Source organism: Bos grunniens, chromosome 18 (assembly GCF_055505025.1).
Source record: "Bos grunniens cultivar Pamir isolate PY7600 chromosome 18, Bosgru_T2T1.0, whole genome shotgun sequence".
NCBI lineage: Eukaryota > Metazoa > Chordata > Mammalia > Artiodactyla > Bovidae > Bos > Bos grunniens.
The window spans coordinates 29,894,683-29,909,692 of record NC_141182.1 but is presented as its reverse complement, the minus strand read 5'-3'; positions in this window follow the sequence as shown (position 1 = coordinate 29,909,692).

The window sequence follows — 15,010 nt, the reverse complement described above, 5'->3', positions numbered from 1 at the left end:
TCACAATAGCTAACTCATGGAGGCAATATAAATGTCCATCAACAGAGAAATGGATAAAGAAAATGTGGGGTGTGTGTGTGTGTGTATATATATATATGCACAATGGAATATAACTCAGCCATAAAAATGAATAAATTGTGCCATTTACAGAGATGTGGATGGACCTAGAAACTGTCATACAAAGTGAAATAAGTCAGAAAGAGAAAACCAATATCATACAGCTTATATGCGGAATCTAGAAAAATGATACAGGTGAACTTACTTGACAAAGCAGAAATAGAGACACGGATGTAGAGAGCAAACATATGAATACCAAGTGTGGGGGTGGGATAAATTTGGAGATTGGGATTGACATACTTGTTATTTGATACTATATGTAAAATAGATAACTAATGATAACCTAATGTATAGCTCAGGGAACTCTACTAAATGCTCTGTAAGGACCTAAATGGGAAGAAAATCCAAAAAGGAGGGAATATATGTATATACATAGCTGATCCACTTGGCTGTACAACAGAATATAACAACATTATGAAGCAAATATATCCCAGTAAAATTAATTTAAAAAACATAGTAAAAGCAATAATAATTTGTAAATTTCAGAGCACCTATCCTGGAGTGTATAACTCCAAAAAGGAAATTCATTATGTAAAGGCAGAGAGATACCAAGTCCAAAATGTATAGTCAAATAAAAAGCACATTTTCACAATGTTTTCACTCAAATTTTCTTTCCTGGGCCACTATGGTATGATATAATGGCTAAGGATACGATCTCTGAAGCTGCGCTAGCTGTGTGATCACAAGCAATTTACTTTACCTCTCTGTACCCCACACTTCTGATCTGTGAAATAAGAACAATAAGGTTACCTATGTCATAGGGCTTTATAAGACATTAATGAGTTAAAAGCCTTTAGAAGAGTGCTATTTTACATTTGCTATTGTTTGGATTATATTGCAATTCTCTTTTTATTTATTTTTTTAATTTTTATTTATTTTTTTAAATTTTATTTTATTTAACTTTACAATATTGTATTGGTTTTGCCATATATCAAAATGAATCTGCCACAGGTATACATGTGTTCCCCATCCTGAACCCTCCTCCCTCCTCCCTCCCCATACCATCCCTCTGGGTCGTCCCAGTGCACCAGTCCCAAGCACCCAGTATCGTGCATCGAACCTGGACTGGCAACTCGTTTCATATATGATATTATACATATTTCAATGCCTTTCTCCCAAATCATCCCACCCTCTCCCTCTCCCACAGAGTCTAAAAGACTGTTCTATGCATCAGTGTCTCTTTTGCTGTCTCGTATACAGGGTTATTGTTATTGCAATTCTCTTTTTAAAATAATTTTATTTATTTATTTATTTTTGACTGTGCTGGGTCTTCATTGTTGAGCCAGCTTTTCTCTAGTTGCAAAGAGCTGGGGCTACTCTCGAGTTGAATGCTGGGTCTTCTTTCATCGTTGTGGCTTCTCACTGTGGAGCACAGGCTCTAGGACACATGGGCTTCAGCAGTTGCAGCACATGGGCTCAGTAGTGGCTCCCGGGCTCTAAAGCACAAGCTCAGTAGTTGTGGCACACAGGCTTAGTCACTCCTCTGCATGTGGAATGTTCCTGGATCAGGGATTGAAGCAGTGTCTGCTGCACTGGCAGGCCACCAGGATAGCCCCCTGCAATGACTTCTTAACTAGTACTCCCATTGCCTGTTATCCACTCTATACTCACGCAATGTCCAGGGCTCTATTCATGCAGGGCTATCACAGAGATGGTGTATCTACACCCACTGGCTATTTTTCAACATGAGATAGGCTTGGCAGATTAATGCCCAAGTTTCTCAGTCTAATAGATAAGGCCCCGTGAACTGGTCCATTTAACTTTCTGAACACAGGACCCACGATTCTCACCTTGTACTCTCCTATGTGGCCTATGCTCCAACCATGCCTGACTCCTTCCCAGCGGGGTTAAGTGACTCCCAAGGTGAGAAGTTTACCAGGACATTTCCAAGGGTACTCCCTGACTCCTAAGCCGTCACTGTTTCCATCCATCCATTTTGCTGCAGCTCTTGAGAGCTGTCCTTGTACTGAGCTCGTGTATTCACATCATCTCTGCCACTTGACTGAGCTTTTGAGGGCATCTTGTCTCATTCATCTCTGAATTATCTGCACCTGCTACTGAGTAGGGTAACAGCATGAGAATAATCACACGCTTGATGAAACTGGGTGGTCATGTACATGTATTCATTCATGTACTTGTTTTTATATTAATAAGACACCAACTTCTAGGGGGTTAATCAAACAAACTAAACAGTACTCCTGCTAAGCACTCATGTAATGCCTTAGCTCTTAATGAGAAATGCTCACGATGGAATTTTTAAAGGAAATGGCAAGTCAGACGAGGATGTCTGCTGATCAGGGAGATTTTAGCCCCCACACATAGAGTGTGGGCTTTCGCCTCTCTATTTGTAAAATCATTATGGAAAATGACAGATAACATGTTAGAGTCAAAATTTCAAGCAAAATAGGAAGAGTTCGGTTGCTGTTTCTTGCTTTTGATCTCACACGTTAGCATAAAGATCATAACACTGTGTGTGTATGTGTGCCATTAACACAGTTTTGTCACATATACTTCATATTATTAGATTTTCACAACAACCCAATGAGAAAGATGAGGCACCGTTTATTTCGCTCAAATTGCTGATGAAGAGCCCGAGGTTCAGGGAGGTTAAACAAGGCGTAGTGGAGGCGGTAAGTGCAGGGGGGAAAAAAATGTGAAAGCTCTGTATAGATATCAAAGCGACATTGACAAAAGACCACTAGAATAAATTAGCATTCCCATCTTGACTGACTCAGTTGACAGGGACAAACTCACAGGCAGGTAGAAAAGAGAACAGGAGGGTCATGTTACAATATATCAAGAAGTGACTACCGCCACATCTTTTTAAAAAGACAAACACATCAAAACAACAATAGAACAATACAGGCCTACCTCAGAGTTATGCAAGTTGGGTTTCAGACCACCTCAATAAAATGAATATCACAGGACAACAAGTCACATGACATTTTTTATTCCCTAGTGTATATAAAAGTTATGTTTACACTATACTATATTCTGTGTGCAATAATATCATTACTTCTGAAAAAATGCATATCCCTTAATTTAGAAATACTTTATTGTCAAAAAAAACCCACAATGCAGTTGACACAATCTTTCAATTTCTTTTTTTTTTTTTTTAGGAGGGCGGCACCGTGCAGCATGTGGGATCTGAGCTCTGCAAATAGGGGTCAAACCCACATTCTCTGCATTGGAAGCTTGGAATATTAATTAAAAGACCACCAGGGAAGTCCCACAAACCCTCAATTTTTAAAAAATGCAACATCTGTAATGCACATAAAGTGAAGTACAATCCAGTGAGGTATGCCTATACTATTTTACTTCTTAAAAGCCCTGAACCTCATAAGTAATAAGGCCCAGAACGTGTCCCAGATTTCCTGACTCCAAACTTGTGAAATCCTAAAATGATTTCTAGACTTCACATCTGGCCCTGAAAAGAGATGCGTGGTTTAAACATCCCCATAGGCGTTCCCAAAATACCAAGGACTTGGGCATAGGATGTAAGCTCAAGGATCAAAGGGCACCAGACGTGTTTAGCATTTATTTTCTTTTCTACTTTTCCAGTTTCTCTTTCTTTCTCTTTTTGTCTCTCCACTTTTCTTTGTAAATTTTTTTCCCCCTCTCACACAGTAGAGTGCTAGTCAGTAATTCAAACAAAAGGAAAACATAAATGGTACTTCAGTATTAAGTCCTGGGGGACTTGAGTGATTTATATTCTCTTTCTTCTGCAATATTTGCTGTAAAGCTACTGAAGGTAATATTTAGAGGAAGTGGATATTCTGCCACAATTTCACCTCTTAATCCTTAGAGCATTTCCTTGATATCTATCAGCAGTTCATAAAGACTTTAACACTTTATGAGCAATATATTGACTTCCTTTTCAATGGCAAGGAAAAAAATAAAAATAAACTCTCACTGAAGAAGTCTAAAGTGTCTCCCTAAATGAAATTGGGTGATAAACCAAATAAAATAGGCACCAAAAAATGGAAGGTTTTCGTTTGTTCTCACTCACTCTGCTCCAAATCTGTATGCTCGGAAGATTTATTTGATTTATTTAGTTGAATCTTTCCAGACAAAAAGAAAATACAGTGTGATTTTCATCAACCCATGTCAAGGATGTTAACTGAAGATGATGATTATTTTTTCCAAATATCAGTGGGGGAAGCCGGGACAGAGACAATAGTATAATATTGTTTGCACCTGGAGACTAAAAGCATTTCTGCAAAGTCCACTGGAATAGGTTATATTGTCTCAATTCTTTGTAACTCCCAGACTTGACATTTATATTTTTAATAGTTGATTTTATAGGAAATCAAAATAGAGAAATTTGGAGCATTTGGTATTGAGTAAAAACTTCAAACTCAGGAATAATACTTTAAGTATGCTGTACTTCCAAGTTTAAGGGGACTTGATAATAGTACTTTGAAAGGATGCTGATATAATGTATATGTTTTTTTGACCCAAGCTGAAGTCATTTAGGGGTCTTCCCAGGTTTCTCTAGTAGTATAGAACCCACCTGCCAATACAGGAGACATCAGAGACGCAGGTTTGATCCCTGGGTGGGGAAGATCCCCCGATGATGGTCATTTATGTAGTTTTGTGTTGGGTTTTTCTAAAGGTCTGTGTACCATCTATGTGATATAATTTTTAATCAACTCACTTTAACAAAGTAAATATTTGTTTTAAAGGGGACCTGTATATCCATATCTAAAAAATAATAAAGGAACTTTCACTTACTGTAAAAACAAGGTAAACTTAGAAATCAAATGAATGAATGCAGCACAATGTTCTTACGGTCTAACAAAGCACTTGGGAATGGCTTACGGCTCTGAGCTTGAGGGCAATATTCTGCTTGTTAGAGAGATCTCCACTGGCAGGGAGCTGAGACATTCTCTTTTGACATACTCAGAGGACTAAAAGAGAACTGGAAAGCAAGCAACTCTCTCACCTTGTGATTCAGTGGTGTTTACACACTTGTGTCCCTTCAGAGATCACCACAGGGGTACACCCCCTGCAGTATGACAAATGCTGGGGTCTCCTAACCAGTTTGGGCGGGACTGCCAGTGGTGGGATTCATTCCTGAGTCTCACTTTCTTTAACTGTGGAATGCATCTCTGGGTCACGTGTCTCTCTGAACAGCTATGAGGGTTATCTGGGTCACGGGTCTCTCTGAAGAGCTATGAGGATTAAATGAAATAACATCCTATACTGTAAAAAATAACCCAACATACCTGCTGGTTACTCAATTAATTCTAGTTACCACCAACCCTCAACATATTTTGTCTATCTATTCTACAAACATGGAAACGTCATCTCTTCCAAGCCCCTGTCCTCACTCTCTGCATATCCTTCCTTCTTACAGAAATCTTCTTTAACTTGTATAATTCACTCCACATTTTAGGTAGAACACTCTGAGGCTTTCTGAGGAAATCACACCCAATATTCTGGCAGACTCCACAAGTATATCGGCTTGTTCTATTAAAAGCTACACTGACAAAACAAATAGATAAATGAAAAAAGCACCATTAATGAAATACAGATGAATCAAACCTGGGTAGGGGGAAGTGGCAAGATTTTGAGAGCAATAAGATTCTGTTCATAAATGAGACTTTGAAACATATCATTTGAGTGGAAGATCGAGGGGAAAGATAAGTTCCTCTTCTTAAGGCAAAAATAACTTTAAAGTCCCATTAGGTTCTTTTAAAAAGGCTTCTTGAACAGCAAATATCTTCTCCAAACACTTCATTGATTTAAGTGTGAATTAATCAGAAATGCATGGATTCCATCTCCCTTAGAGTACACATGGATTTGTACATCCAGATGCAAAATACCTTTCCTGTTTTCCATCACTTCAGCATTTGAAAGGGTGTTTTAGGTGCTCAAGACTGACTCAGAAGTGCTAAGCCTTGCCCTTGATGCTTGTAAAGCATCAGAAGTGGTGACGTTTCTTTGGTCCTCTCTGTGAATACTAAAGGACCGTACTTTTCTTAGAATTTCTAACAGAAAAGATGTAATTAATAAGCAGTGCGACCTTGGTAATCTTTCTCTGCTGTAGCATGGCACAGCAAAAAAAAGCCCAATGAGTTCAAAGATCTCAGATTGGGTTCCCGGATTCAACTCTGACTGGATGTTTCCAGTTTCCTCATCTGAAAAATGGGGCTTCTGGACACGATCGATTTATCTTGCAGCTTGCTGTGGGATAGATATGAGGTGATAAATCAACAAAAATTTATGGTGCATCATTTCTGTGCTACTGGGGATTCAAAGATAAATGAACAAAATATTTCCCTCTGGTCTTTGAGGAAATGTCTAGCTAAGAAAGTACTCTGAGAATCTATTTTAGAGTGCTATCTTGGGGATGGCATGACATGCACAAGAGTCTACAGGCTACAGAGACAGTGCACTCTACCTGGAATGAAGGGGGTGCTTTTCCTCCAGAATGGGAACTTACTTTGTAAACACTCAGGTACCAAATTATGAAGCATTAAGGAGCAAATGGGTCCTTATCAATGGGCTTCCTCCCTGGTGGCTCAGATGGTAAAGAATCTGCCTGCTATGTGGGAGACCTGGGTTCAATCCCTGGGTTGGGAAGATACCCTGGAGGAGGGCAAGGCAACCCACTCCAGTATTCTTGCCTGGAGAATCTCCATGGACAGAGGAGCCTGGCAGGCTATAGACCATGGGGTCGCAATCCCAAATGGTGATTTGAACAAGAGTAGTAGTTAATACTCCAGGAGATAGTGAAGGACAGGGAAGCATGGCCTGCTGCAGCCCATGGGGTTGCAAAGAGTCAGACACAACTTAGCAAATGTCACAACTCTGTGACCCCATGGACTGCAGCATGCCATGCTTCCTTGTCCTGCACTATCTCCTGGAGTATTAGCTACTACTCTTGTGCAACTCACCATTTGGGATCTGAATTGTTTCCTGATGTTCATTCTTGGTTGTGTCAGTTCGGTGAATTTTAATTTTTTTCAATTGTTCAGCCTCTTAGTCTAGCTTCACTGTTTTACTTCTGTTCCAAGAGACTGAGCTTCCTGGTTGTGTTTCTTTTCACTTTGTATTAGGATCCTCTTTCCTCCCTCTCTCTTTTCCAGTGAAATCTGTTATCCTCATCGAGCTCCCCACACCAATCTGCTGGGCCATCTGATTTTTTCTAACTCCAAATCTGGGTGTATTTCCTGCCAACTGGTGACTATAATACCATAGTTATCTTTGCAGTCATATTCACTTGTTTCTCATCTTAAGTAATATAATTCCTGACCATCAACTATGCATCAGGCTTTGGACTAGGTTGGGAATACCCAGATATAGATAATATAGTCCTTGCTTCTCAAAGAGCTCAGAATCAATCTAGTGAGGGTGGTAGGCAAATAAACGTTAAATGACAGAACAGTGCGTTCAGCCTCATACTGCAAATACGTGCAAGGAGCAGCAGAGGTACATAAGTGGGGCGGGAGTGAAGATTTAGAGTTTAAGTGATACCTGCGCTCCATCTGGGCAGATAAGATGGCCGCTAATCACAGACAGGTATCCTAAGAGAGGGAGAATATCATTTCTCTGTGCTCAGAGTCTGTTCAACAAGCAGATGCTAATTGCATCCCCAGAGTACAGAGCCGAGCCTAGTGGCAATTCCAAGCAATGTCTACAGGGTGGCTTAGGATCCTCTATAATTACCAGCAGCATCATAACAATGCATTTCCAAAAATGTGCACAATCTGTATATAAAAAATCAGTGTTCCTGCTATGCAAATTCAGGCTCCAGGCAAATGCCCAGAAGAGCCAGACTCCCTTATTCAGGACTAATTCAGGGATTTCTGTCCAGATTTCTTCCCCTGAGACCTACCCATTCATAAAGTTGGTCAAGCTCTAATCTCCAAGGTTGATGACTTCCAAATAACTGAATAAATGAAAAACCTCCTGCATAGTACATGCATAGGGAAATGAGTATGGGGCTGACCCACTGTTTACAGGATGCTTTTCTGAAGCTCTCAACTGGCCAAGGACATACCTACCAAATATTCTGAAATTAGAAACCTAGTGGCTATTTTTTTTTTTTTTTCTGGCTTCAACATGTGGCACGTGGTATCTTAGCTCCCTGAGCAGGGATCGAACCCATGTTCCCTTCACGTGAGGCACAAAGATTTAACCACTGTGCCACCAGTGAATTCCATTCCTGTCTGTAAATTCTAGCACCCTCCTGATAGAAAATAGATACTAGTACTTTTTTCAACAGAGAAGTCAGAAAGTTCGCCTTCTCTATGGACCTTGACACTGAGCCTTCCCTTTCTCTCATTTATGCCTCAAGATCCCATAATTTAGATCATTAAATGCAACATATCAATCCATATTTTTTTTTTACCAGATCGTAAGATTGAGACAGGCCTCCTTTTAACATTAGCTGCTTTACTAATCAAAGTGGAGTTCAGGGAAGACAAAGTAAGGGGAAAAAACACACACACACAGTTTTAATTTCTCAAAAAGAAGTACAGTTGTGTGTAGTGGATTGGGGGCAGGAGGAGAAGGGGATGACAGAGGATGCGATGGCTGGATGGCATCAGTGACTCGATGGACGTGAGTCTGGGTGAACTCCGGGAATTGGTGATGAACAGGGAGGCCTGGCATGCTGTGATTCATGGGGTCGCAAAGAGTCGGACACGGCTGAACGGCTGAACTGAACTGAACTGTAGTGTATAAATTGTTTAGAAAATGATAGTTTGGAGAAGAATGGAGTCTTGTTTGCTTAGAGCTCAGATGTGTTGGAAAACAGAGGATGATACCATTTAAAGGGCTGACTGAGGTCTGACTGAATGCCCTGTGTAGCCAGGAGACAGGATTACACAGTGAAAAGGAGCAGTCTAACTATAGGGATCTCAGAAGAATCCGTTTTCTGGCTATCTGCTTTTATAGGTAGGCTCACTTGAGAGGAAACTAACATATATATTAAAAACCAAATTTTTTCTTTCACTGCATCTGTTAATTGAACAACCTTGTGAGTTAAGCATTCTGTAAAGCATATAATACTCTCTTGTTCCTGTTGTTCATTTGTTATGTCAAGTCCAACTCTGTGACCCCAGGGACTGCACCACGCCAGGCTTTCCTGTCTTTTACCATCTCCTGGAGATTTCTCAAATTCACGTCCATTGAGTTGATAATGCTATCGAACCATCTTGTCCTCTGCCGCCCTCTTCTCCTTTTGCCTTCAATCTTTCCCAGCCATCAGGGTCTTTCCCAATGAGTTGTCTCTTCACATCAGGTGGCCAAAATACTGGAGCTTCAGGTTTGATCCTAAAAAAAATAATACCTTATACACAAAGGCAAATGAGACTCAGAAAGGTTATCAAACTTTAATTAACCAGTTAGCTGTCTGATTTACAGCACCAATACTGTGACAATTGACCATAGCTATATGACCCCAGAAACATCTATATATCTTGCTTTTTCTTTCAGGTGTCACACCTCCTATGTCCCTAGATCAGGGAGTTAACATTTTCAAAGGACCAAGAAACATTTAGTTTGGCTGGTCCACAAAGGACAAAGAGACTGTGCTATAAAGTGATGGTAAAAAGGTGAGCAAAAGTCTAATTGGAATTTAGAGAAGAAAATATATTTCCCTTGACAATTTCTTCATCTGAAAAATCGGGAGGTTATTGTAGAGAATAAATGAACACCTATGCCAATCACTCCCTATAGTGCCTAGCAAGATATTAAACATTCAATAGAAAGAATACCCACTACAAATGCTAATGTCATTTATTATCACTGTTCCAGAAAAGTGACAATATGCCTTACGTAGTGGCGGTAGGAGGGCTTTGGACAACCAGCAAACAACCTGGTGTAAAATGAGGGGTTCCCTGCTCAGGCACAATGAGATCATTTAGGGAAGAAAGCCAGAATATCTTTATGCAAAAAAGAAAAGTGAGAAAAAATTCAATAGGCTCCATGCATTTGCTTTTCTCTGCTTTCAGAGAATGCAGGAGTTGAGTCTTGCATATCTCCATTTAAAATGAGTTGTTTCTGTCTGGGTTTTCTACCAGAAGATACCAGAGAAACTTTTAGGGTACATCAGAAACATTAGAACACATGAGAGCACAGTTATTATTTTTTTTTCTTATGCTGTTATCGTCCTCTGATTCCACAATAATTCTCACTCCAAAAATCTACTGCACACACGATCTGCTTTGAAGGAGCCTCTGGGGCTACATTAGTGAAACAAACTCCAGGGTACTGAAATAATTCAACCAAGACAAGACATATTATTAGACTGAGCAGATACTAGGAGAAGAGAGTAAATGTAATCTCACCAGAAAATGTCAGTAGACTTTTTCTAGTCTGCATTAATTTGGGTCTAAACTGTGTTTTCTGTTCTTGTTTGTTTGTTTTTTTCACGTCTTCTGACTTTATATCTGAAAGACTAATCAAGTTATTAGCCTAATGATTTTTCCCTGGGCCATATTTTCAGGGACAAATGACAGCCTGATGTATCCTTTAAAGGGATGTTTGGATCCAGTGACCTGGGATCTGGCCAGGGCTTTTTCCAAGAGCATGGTTATGTATCTTCAGGCTTAGGAGTCAGAACACTTATCCAGTTTTTTTCTTCCTATAAAATGAAGAAGTTGTACTAGACTATCTCTAAGGGCCGTTTTGGTTCTGCTGCCGCTGCTGCTGCTGCTAAGTTGCTTCAGTCGTGTCCGACTCTGTGCGACACCATAGACGGCAGCCCACCAGGCTCCCCTGTCCCTGGGATTCTCCAGGCAAGAACACTGGAGTGGCTTGCCATTTCCTTCTTCAATGCATGAAAGTGAAAAGTAAAAGTGAAGTCACTCAGTCGTGTCCGACTCTTCGCGACCCCATGGACTGCAGCCTACCAGGCTCCTCTGTCCATGGGATTTTCCAGGCAAAACTACTGGAGTGGGGTGCCATTGCCTTCTCCATTTTTGGTTCTAAAAGCTTGTAACTCTATAAAACGGAGGAAATAATGTACCTTCTTCTCACCTCACAAGACTATTGCAAGGATCAAGTAAGAAAGCCAATGTGCTCAGGAACATATGAAGGGCTATACATATCTAAATAGTAATAGCACAAGAGCGCCTTTGCCTGGGACTCCAGTACTGAGGAGCTCAATGGGACCTTGAATATATTTGGTTTCATTATTCTCAAATGGTCTCCAGAATGATGTTTGTTATGTTGAATCAGAATCACCATGTTTGCTTTCTGAAAATATATATTCCCCTTGGAGACTTTGATTTAGTTGGTTAACCATGGAATCTGGGATCTATATTTTCAAAACCACATGCAATTAATTAAGGATTCTGATTCTTCTCAGGAATACATAATGTTTAGTTCATCTTGTATTGTGCTGTGTAGGTCCCTTCTGCAGTGAGGGAAAGTAGTGTTGCAGTGTTTTGAAAGTAGCTTATAATAGTTACTAGTACTTCAGTATAGAAAGGTAGGACTAGATTATATTCAATGTTGGAAACCCTCGGTTTGAATTGATTCCTTAACTTAGTAACTGGGTAATCTTGAGCAAATCACTTCATGTCTCTGAGCCTCGTTTTCTCAGACTTTAAAGGATACCAACAATATCCTCTCCATTCATGGTGCCTTAATAATTAAAGGAAGACTGCATGTAGAAGAGCGAATGGAGTATGTTACAATGCTAGCTCGCTTCCTTCTTTTCCTACCTGGTAAAATATCATAGCTATAAGGGTATTGGTAAAACATAGTGATGTATACTAATCATATTATTAGTAAATAAAATCTCAAGTTGCATAACAGGTGTTTAGACACCCCACCATCTGAACAGATGCCAATACACAAGTCTGTTTACAGGTGTCTGCTTCTCTCTCCGAGACTAAGTGTTGAGTGGGTGGTGTTTGGGTGAGTAGAACTACCTTCTGTTATTGTTAGCTTGTTTTAAAATTTAGGGAGACATGCCCAAATGTATGTCTTAAAGGAATTTTGCCTTACTATTTAGCTATATTTATTCAGACACAATGTTTGCAAAAGCAAGTACATTTTTCTTCTCCAAATATTCTTCCCCATCTCCTACCATTCTGAGTCTCCTGAGCAAAGCCACTGTTTACAATAGAGTTGTTTTAACGACATGTTTATGAAAATACAAATCCTGATCACAATTTCCCTCTGGACCACCGAACAGAATTTGAAACCCTGTTAGTAGAGGCAAGATGAAAGACGGGTTCAACTGTATATCAAATGTATCTGAGGAGCTGAAATTGTTTTATAAACCTCAATTAGGCCTCATACCACCCCCCTGAGGCAAGAAAGAAGTATTATGCACTTTTATGGAGACACAAACTGAAAAACCCACGGAGAGGTTAATCAATTTGCATCAGATGTCTTATAGCCAGGCTGCAGTGAGTCAGGAACAAAATGGAATTTCTTCCTAGGGAGCAACTTACCTTCTTTTATTTGCCTGATTACTAGAGTGTATGAAACTTCCGGAAAATTATGATGAATGTTCAAAAGAAACCCCTGAGAAAGGATTAGCATTTGTTTCTCAGTTTAGTAAATGAGAGATTTGTTTTTCATGCAAAAGCAAAGCACTTCTTTTGTTTTGCCAAACACTTCAGTGGAAATGACCCCTTTGAGGAAGGAGAAAAAAAAAGCGGAGCAATTCAGGAATTAGGGCAGCGATTGGTAGAATATTTCTTTTCTTCTCTCCACCTTCCTCTATATAGCAACCTAAGCAGATATTGCACGCTAGAGGGCGCTTGAGGTGGGAGAAAAAAAAAAAAAAAAACTTCGACATGGCTCAGATAGAACCAGTTATCTGTGCAGGCAGGAAGGAGATGGCCACCTGAAAGCCTGTGCAATTTTTTTTTCCCTCCAGGCAGCATGACTTTGATAAATGAACGAGCAAACAAAGAATCTTTAGATAGTTTTATGCAGCTTTGACTAATAAAGAAATCATGTTCATATTCTCAGTAATGTAATTCCCTTTCAACTTCTTGGGACATTTGTTGAATGCATATGTAGCAGTGTCTTGTCCAGTAACCAACTTGATAACAAGTAACCAGAATGATAAATCCCATTTTAGACACAGTAAGTCATGCTGATGTGCCTTCCCCCTCTTACATTTGTATTCCTTTATACATGTGTACTAATACATTAGTATAAGTGTGCCAATTCCAAATGATAATCATCTTCTAAATCAGACTTAAGATCAATTAAATTTAATAGTGGCTTCCCTGGTGGCTCAGAGGATAAAGCATCTGCCTGCAATGCAGGAGACCCGGGTTCGATCCCTGGGTTGGGAAGATCCCCTGGAGAAGGAAATGGCAACCTGCTCCAGTATTCTTGCCTGGAGAATCCCATGGACAGAGGAGCCCGGCAGGCTACAGTCCACGGGGTCGCAAAGAGTCAGACAGGACTGAGCGACTTCACTTTCTTTCACTTTCACTTTCTTTAATAGCCAAAGCAATCTGATATACCAAATTAATTGTATCTGGGGGCTCATAGTGTGGGGTAGGGGATTTTGGAAGGAAAACTCCCTCCATTTCTCTTCTTTTTAGGGTATGGTGTGAATAGTTTTTATTTTTTTCTTCTTCTTGGTTCCCGTGTTAAACAAGAGGGATCTGGAATCTTAATCTAGCTGCTGTTCACTTTCAAGAAAACTAAAAACCAAAATCCACAACGAAACAACAAATGAAAATGTGTGTAGTCCACCAAACCTGGGCTGGCTTGTTTGACAGTTTTGTACCAGTCCCTTTAAATCTATCTACCGTCCCTTCCCACACCCCCCACCGGTCAGTTTCTGTTTAGAAGCGGAATTGGAGCTTATCTCTTTTCTAACACCTGGGACGATGGGAGATAATGCCATTTTGAAAAACTTCTCCAAAATGCTCTCAGCACAGATGTAGTTTTCAGAAAGTGTTTATACCTTCATTAATGAAAATATAATAGCAAGTTCAAGATTAGTAGTTACAGTCAATATTAAGAGATCCAGGTCTAATTTCAGGATAGCTAAAACCAGCAGCCAAGAAATGTAGAGCATCACAGCTCTGAATACAGTCCAGTGATGAATGTACCCCAAGAATCCATAATCACTTAAGAGTTTTCCTAATCTTTCCATTCTTATGACTTAGGCTCAAATATTGGTAGTCAAACTAAAATTTCAAAAAATTATTTTTTTACCTAATGGCACAGTTGTCATATCTTTTTATATTATAAATAGATATATATATCTATTTATATTATATCTTTTTATATTATATATATTATATATTTTATATATATATATATTATATATTATATAATTGATCTTAAGTCTGATTTAGAAGATGATTATCATTTGGAATTGGCACACTTATACTAATGTATTAGTACACATGTATAAAGGAATACAAATATTTTATATTTTATATTTTATATTATATTAATATAATATTATATATTATATTTATATTATATATATATATAATATATATTATATTATATATTTAATAGAAACATATTAAATATGTTTCTCAGGAAAGTACACTACTGATAATAAAATATGCACCCTCTCAAAAAAAAAAAAAAAGACACAGTCATCTTCAGATTTTTAATTGGAATTCCATAAGATGAAATGTGAGAAAAGTTCTCTGAATTCCTAGAAAAGATCACATACTAATTGGTGTAATATTTTGCCTTCTTCATATTTCACATTCTTTAGCTTTTTATTTTAAACCCTATTTTGAAATACCCTTGGTAGGTATCACATTGCAAAATCCTTTCATTCATGGAATCCACACTCCTCAGCCTTACCTTTAAGAGGTATCCCATGAATGAATTACTTAGTTAATCTAAATTTAAAAGCAATCCAATAAATCTGAAAGCTCTCAGTAATCATACCATGATACACATTTTTAAGTTAATTTTAGTTTTTTTTTTT